This window comes from Solanum verrucosum, unplaced genomic scaffold, assembly GCF_900185275.1.
Source record: "Solanum verrucosum unplaced genomic scaffold, falcon-dt-bn FXZP01000007.1, whole genome shotgun sequence".
Classification (NCBI taxonomy): domain Eukaryota; kingdom Viridiplantae; phylum Streptophyta; class Magnoliopsida; order Solanales; family Solanaceae; genus Solanum; species Solanum verrucosum.
Window position 1 is genome coordinate 3,244,751 of NW_026020177.1, and position 7,283 is coordinate 3,252,033.

Consider the following 7,283-nt stretch of genomic DNA (forward strand, 5'->3'; position numbering starts at 1 on the left):
GGGCAGTTCAGTCCGAATTTGTAAGGGTATTTTGGTCTTTTCCCTAACCATTTCTTTTGGTTATATTAAGGGTCTAGACTGATTTTAAATTCAGTTTTTCCCTTTTAAAAAGTTAGAGTTAGGGTTGTGAGTGAAGAGAGAAAGAAGAGGAGAAGTGAAGAAGAAGCAAAGTTCATCAAGATCGTCAATGGTTTTCGTCGGGGGTGATCCCTATTAAGGTATGTGAGATCATAATGTTGGATTGGTTCATTCCCCCACACGCCAAACTCATTTTAATTCTCGAGAAAAGTTTTGGTTGTGTTTGTTGAAGCCTTGTTGTTGTGGTTGTTGAAGTCTTGTGATTGTGTTGAAGTTCTTGTTGATTTGGGACATGTTTCTGGTTGTGTTTCAGAGTTGAATCTATTGTTATTAAGGGTCTTTATGATTCTAAGTGTTTGGAGCTGGAACCTTTGAGGTTAAGGTGGTTTAGAGTTGGAAAAAGGAAGGAGAAGAGTAGAATTTTCGGGGAAAAAGGTTGGGGCGTCGCGCCCAAAAAGGGACTCTGAAGTCCAGCCCTTGGGCGGCGCGCCTAGCAGAGCACCCAGCAGTCCCCTCTGAGGTCTGTAGGCTGGCGCCCCGCGCCTCTAAGAGCGCCAAGGACGTTTTAACTTCATTTTAAGGCTCAAATTTCAAGTTAAGTAAAGAGTATAGAGTTACAAGTTAAGCCAAGAGTATAAGGTTGAGTTCATTTCTCAAAAGCTATTAGGGAACTATGTATTCCCAAAGAAGTTTTAAAGAAATGTTTTCACATTTAGACAAGATTGGGAACTGAGATTTCCAAAGAGCATTCAGGCTAGTTTTCCAGAAAAGAGTAATCGCTTTCTAAATGAAGCAAGAGAGGAAACTGAGATTTCCAAGATAGCCTTGGCTAGTTTTTGAGTAATTATCTCATATCAGCAGGAAGAATATGTTTTAAAAACATAAGAGCCAGTACATTTTTGGGAGTAGTATCGAGCACCGAATTGGGGGAGCGTTCAAAGAACCCACAGCCCCCATAGAACCATGTTAGCCACCATGGGTAGAAAAGGTCATACTTTTTAGATGAATCCTTTTCAGATTAGACTAGTGGATCCATTAGGCAGTTCAGGTCTTATACCTTTGGCCGGGTATAAGATGCTCTGGCAGCGTGAGGTCGATCGCTGTATCATCACTATAGCTCTTATGTGATGGTTGTCGGTTAGAGAAACTCCCACAGCAGTTATTGTATTTTTCATATATACATCAGTTCATTGTATTTCTAATACATTTCAGGCTTATTGTATCTTGTATACACACAGAGTTATAGCATGTTTTAACAATCTTTCTTTATATCGCACTTGTTTTAAATTGCCTTATATTGAAAGAAGTCAGTCAGGTTGAGTTAAGTTGAGCCAGGTAAGCTATTCAGTTTCTTCCAGTTTTCCTTCTAGCCTTTGTTGCTTAGTTTTCCAGCTTGCATACTCGTACATTCATGTACTGATGCCAGTTGACCTGCATCTTATGATGATGCAGACACAGGTACCCCAGATCAGCACCTGCACATGTCGTTGATCCAGCTGACACTCCAGAGTCAATGTGAGCCTCCTTTGCATTCCGGATGACTCTGTTTTGTGTTCCTAGTTTTTGTTATTAGATGTTGCGGGGTCTGTCCCAACATCATTCAGTTTTTAGAGGCTTCATAGACAGTCAGTCAGTTAGTTTGAGATCTCATCTATTATATATAATATTTCATTTTGAGACTCGAGTCCTTTTGGCCAGATTTTATCAGTTGTTATTTATACTTTTCATTGCATGACATTATTCTGTTGAGTTAGGTTTCCGCTGAGTTAAAAAGTCAGGCCAAGGGTTTCGCTTGGGCTAGCAATAGTCTCGAGTGCCGGTCCCGCCCAGGGTGTAGGCTCGGGGCTGACAAACTTGGTATCAAGCCAAAGTTCAAGAGTCCTAGGGAGTCTATGAGTCGTGTCTGTAGAGTCCTAGTTATCGGTGTGAAGCGCACCACATCTATAATTAGGAGGCTACAACATTTAGGAGATTTCTCATTTCTTTCACACTCATCTCGTGCATTAGAGTTTATCTCTAAAAAGTTTCTTTCTAATTCGTGCTTGTGCGTGTTTCAATAGTCATGCCTCCACGAAGAGTAGGCAGATGGCGTCTTCCTAGACGTTATGTTGAGAGCAAGAGTTACCTTTTGCACCTGGAGTGCAACATCAAGGGAAGTTTCTAATGCTGAGTTCAGAGAGCAATTAGGATATTGAGTCACCTGTAACTAATCAGATTGGTCAGTAAAGGGGAGCTCGACATGAAGGAGCTGACACTTCTAGGATTCGTGAGTTCTTGGGGATGAATCCTCCAAGTTTCATGGGTTCGAGCACTACTGAGGACCAGAGAACTTCATTGAGGAATGAAGAAGATTTTTGATGTGATGCATGTTGCAGATATTGAGCGGGTTGAACTAGCTACGTATCATTGAAGGATGTTGCTAGAACTTGGTTCAACCAGTGGAAAGAGGGCAGAGCGGAGAATGCACCACCTGCGAGTTGGGCCTGTTTTGAGGAAGTTTTCTTGGGGCATTTATTTCCTCGAGAGTTGAAGAGGCCAAGGTACATGAATTTCTCACACTTAAGAAGGAGTCTATGAGTGTTCATGAGTACGTTGAAGTTCACCCAACTATCCCGTTATGCTCCGGAAATGGTGGCGGACATGAGGAGTAGAATTAGTTTGTTTGTTGCTGGGCTGTCTCGTTGTCAAGTAAGAAAGGTAGGGATGCAATGCTTATCGGGGACATGGACATATCAAGGTTGATGGTTTATGTGCAGCAGGTTGAAGGAAGAGAAGCTGAGGGACAGAGAAGAGTTCAGAAATAAGAGAGCTAAGACCGGTAATGAGTCCGGGCAGAGAAGGGTAATTCAACCGTTCTCCTTTCAGCAAAGGCAAAAGGGACTGCTCCACCATCTGCTAGGGCACCTGACCCAGATACAGAGGTGAATATAATGGCCAGAATTCGAAGGACTTCAAGGCTAGACCAGCACAATCTTCGGGTAGTGTGGGCAAGGGGTAGTAAGCCTTCTGCCTGCGCCAAGTGTGGTAGGAACCACTCAGGTATTTGTCGAGAGGGCTCCATTGGTTGTTTCAAGGTGTGGTCAGAATGGACATTTCATGCGAGAGTGTCCAAAGAACATGCAGGGTAATGAGGGCAATAGAGCACAGTCTTCTTCAGTTGTTCCCCCAGACAGGACGGCACCTAGAGGAACTACTTCTAGTACCGGTGGAGGAGCAAACCGCCTCTATGCAATCACCAGTCGCCATGAGTAAGAGAACTCTCCAAATGTTGTCACTGGTATGATCAAAGTCTTTGTTTTGATGTGTATGCTTTGCTAGACCCAGGAGCAAGTTTATCTTTTGTAACTCCTTATGTTGCAAATAAGTTTTGGTGTTCTTCCAGAAAGACTTTGTGAACCCTTTTGTGTTTCTACACCTATTGCGGAGTCTATTCTAGCAGAAAGAGTTTATCGTGATTGTCCCGTTTCTATCAATCACAAGAGCACCATGGCTGATTTGGTTGAGTTATACATGGTAGATTTCGATGTCATTCTAGGTATGGATTGGCTTCATGTCTATTATGCATCATTAGATTGTAGAACTCGAGTGGTCAACTTTTATTTCCGAATGAGCCATTCATAGAGTGGAGTAGTAGTTCAGCAATGCCTAAGGGTCGTTTCATTTCGTACCTTAAGGCGAGAAAGTTAGTTTCGAAGGGTTGTGTCTATCATTTAGTCCGAGTTAATGACTCTAGTGTTGAGATACCTCATTTTCAGTCAGTTCCTATAGTAAGAGAGTTTCCAGAAGTTTTTCCTGATGATCTACCCGAAATTCCTCCTGAGAGAGAAATAGATTTCGGCATAGACCTCCTTCCAGATACTCATCCTATCTCTATTCTTCCATATAGAATGGCACCAACAGAGTTGAAGGAGTTGAAAGAGCAGTTGAAAGATCTCCTAGATAAAGATTTCATTCGACCAAGTGTCTCACCTTGGGGCGCTCCGGTCTTGTTTGTGAGAAAGAAAGATGGTTCCCTTAGGATGTGTATAGATTACCGCTATTTGAATAAGGTTACCATCAAGAATAAGTACTCTCTTCCGAGGATTGATGATCTTTTGATCAGCTTTAGAGTGCCACCTGTTTTTTGAAAATTGACCTCAGATCAGGCTATCATCAATTGAGAGTAAGGGAATGTGATATTCCAAAGACAGCTTTCAGAACCAGATATGGTCATTATGAGTTTTTGGTCATGTCTTTTGGTTTGACCAATGCACCGGCAGAGTTCATGGACCTTATGAATAGAGTCTTCAAACCTTATTTAGATATGTTTGTTATCGTCTTCATTGATGACATACTAATCTATTCAAGGAATGAAGAAGATCATGCTAGTCATCTCAGAATAGTTCTTCAGACTTTGAAAGATAAGGAGTTGTATGCCAAGTTATCTAAGTGTGAGTTTTGGCTTGAGTCTGTGGCATTCCTAGGCCACATTGTGTCTGGTGATGGAATTAAAGTTGATACTCGGAAAATTGAGGCAGTGTAGAATTGGCCTAGACCCACATCTCCAACTGATATTAGGAGTTTCTTAGGATTAGTTGGGTATTATAGAAGGTTTGTAGAGGGGTTCTCGTCTATTGCATCTCCTTTGACCAAGTTGACTCAGAAGACAGTGAAATATCAATGGTCTGAAGCTTGTGAGAAAAACTTTCAGGAATTGAAAAAAAGGTTGATTATTGTTCCAGTTTTGACTTTACCAGAAGTTACTCAAGGTTTTGTGGTGTATTGTGATGCATCTAGAGTTCGTTTGGGTTGTGTCTTAATCCATAATGGCAAAGTTATAGCTTATGCCTCCAGACAGTTGAAGGTTCATGAGAAGAACTGCCCAACCCATGACTTAAAGTTGGCTGTTGTAGTGTTCGCTTTGAAGATATGGCATCATTACTTGTATGGTGTGCATATTGATATATTCACTGATCACAAGAGCCTTCAATATGTGCTTACTCAGAAAGAGCTTAATCTCAGACAGAGGAGGTGGTTAGAATTACTCAAGGATTATGACCTGAGTATTCTTTATCACCCAGGTAAGGCTAATGTTGTTGCTGATTCTTTAAGCATGTTGTCTATGGGTAGCACCGCCCATATTGAAGAAGGAATGAGAGAGTTAGCAAAAGATGTGCACAGACTGGGACGCTTGGGAGTCAGACTTATAGATTCCGCAGAAGGAGGAATAGCGGTGATGAATGGGGCCGAGTCATCATTAGTGTCAGAAGTGAAAGAGAAACAAAATCTAGATCCCATTTTGCTTGAGTTGAAGGCAAATGTTCAAAAGCAAAGAGTATTAGCTTTTGAACAAAGGGGAGATGGTGAATTGAGATATCAAGGTAGATTGTGTGTACCTATGGTGGATGGACTCCAAGAGAAAATTATGGAGGAAGCTCATAGCTCCAGATATTCCATTCATCCAGGTTCCACAAAGATGTATCGTGACTTGAGAGAAGTTTATTGGTGGAATAGCATGAAGAAAGGCATTGCTGAATTTGTTGTTAAATGTCCAAATTACCGGCAAGTGAAAGTTGAACACCAAAGGCCCGATGGTTTGGCTCAGATAATAGAACTTCCGGAATGGAAGTGGGAGATGATCAATATGGATTTCATCACAGGGTTGCCAAGGTCTCGCAGACATCATGATTCTATTTGGGTAATTGTCGACAGAATGAAAAATTCAGCCCATTTTCTACCGGTGAAGACTACCCTTTCAGCAGAAGATTATGACAAGTTATATATTTAAGAGGTAGTGAGACTTCATGGAGTCCCAGTATCCATTATTTTAGATAGAGGTGCACAGTTTTACTGCACAGTTCTGGAATTTTTTTCAAAAAGGCTTGGGTTCAAAGGTGAACTTAAGTATGCCTTTCATCCTCAGACTGATGGGCTAGCAGAGCGCACTATTCAGACTTTAGAAGATATGTTGAGGGCTTGTGTGATCGATTTCAAAGGGAATTGGGATGATCACCTACCTCTCATCGAGTTTGCCTACAACAACAATTATCACTCTAGCATCCAGATGGCTCCATATGAAGCTCTTTATGGGAGAAGATGTAGATCTCTTATTGGATGGTTTGAAGTTGGTGAAGCAGGGTTGATAGGACCAGATTTAGTTCACCAAGCTATGGAGAAGGTGAAAGTGATTCAAGAGAGGTTGAAAACGGCACAGAGTCGTCAAAAATCCTACACTGATGTTAGGAGAAGGGCGTTAGATTTGAAGTAGATGATTGGGTATATTTGAAAGTTTCACCTATGAAGGGTGTTATGAGGTTTGGTAAGAAGGGGAAACTTAGTCCCCGGTATATTGGACCTTACCGCATAGCTAAGAGGATTGGCAATGTTGCTTATGAGTTGGAGCTACCACAGGAATTAGGAGCGGTTCCTCCGGTATTTCACATCTCCATGTTGAAGAAGTGCATAGGCGATCCTTCATTGATCCTACCAATTGAAAGTATTTGGATCAAGGATAGCTTATCTTATGAAGAGATTCCTGTTCAGATTTTAGATCGCCAAGTTCGCAGGTTGAGAACGAAAAAGGTAGCATCAGTTAAGGTCCTTTGGAGGAACCAATTTGTTGAGAAAGCTACTTGGGAAACTGAAAAGGACATGAAGAAGAGATATCCACATCTCTTTGAATCTGGAGGAAATGCAGATTAAGGTATTAATTTCCTTCTTAGTGCTCTTTAAATTATAGTGAGCATATTGTTGTTGTTGTTCTTGTATGATTGATTGTTGGATGTTTGAGTTGATGTTACACCCTTAACCTAGTAAGAGTAACCTCATTCGAGGAATAATGTTCCCAAGGGGGGGATATTGTAACATCCGGCAATTTGAAATAAGTATGAAGAAGCTGGAAATTTGAAAGTCATTTTTGGAAAGAATTCAAAAATCTGGAAATTTGGTGAAGTATGGGAAAAAAATGAGTTTTTGGTCAACTTTGAGCATTCATATATCAAGATGAGTTAGGTGAATTTCCAGTTATTTTTGGAAATCTCTTGGGATGATCTTTCCAACGCCGCCGAGTTTGCTCAATTCCGAGTTCGCATGAGTGAGTTATGCCCTTTGGAAGTTGGGTTGTTGGCACAGGGCAGTTTAGTCCGAATTTGTAAGGGTATTTTGGTCTTTTCCCTAACCATTTCTTTTGGTTATATTAAGGGTCTAGTCTGATTTTGATTCATTTT

The 7,283-nt window shown here is 41.2% G+C and overlaps 1 pseudogene; it reads left to right on the top strand.

Annotated features, from left to right (window-relative positions):
* Positions 1-6,759, top strand: part of LOC125829098 (uncharacterized) — a 7,507-nt pseudogene extending 748 nt beyond the window's left edge.
* The last annotated feature ends 524 nt before the right edge of the window (positions 6,760-7,283 follow it).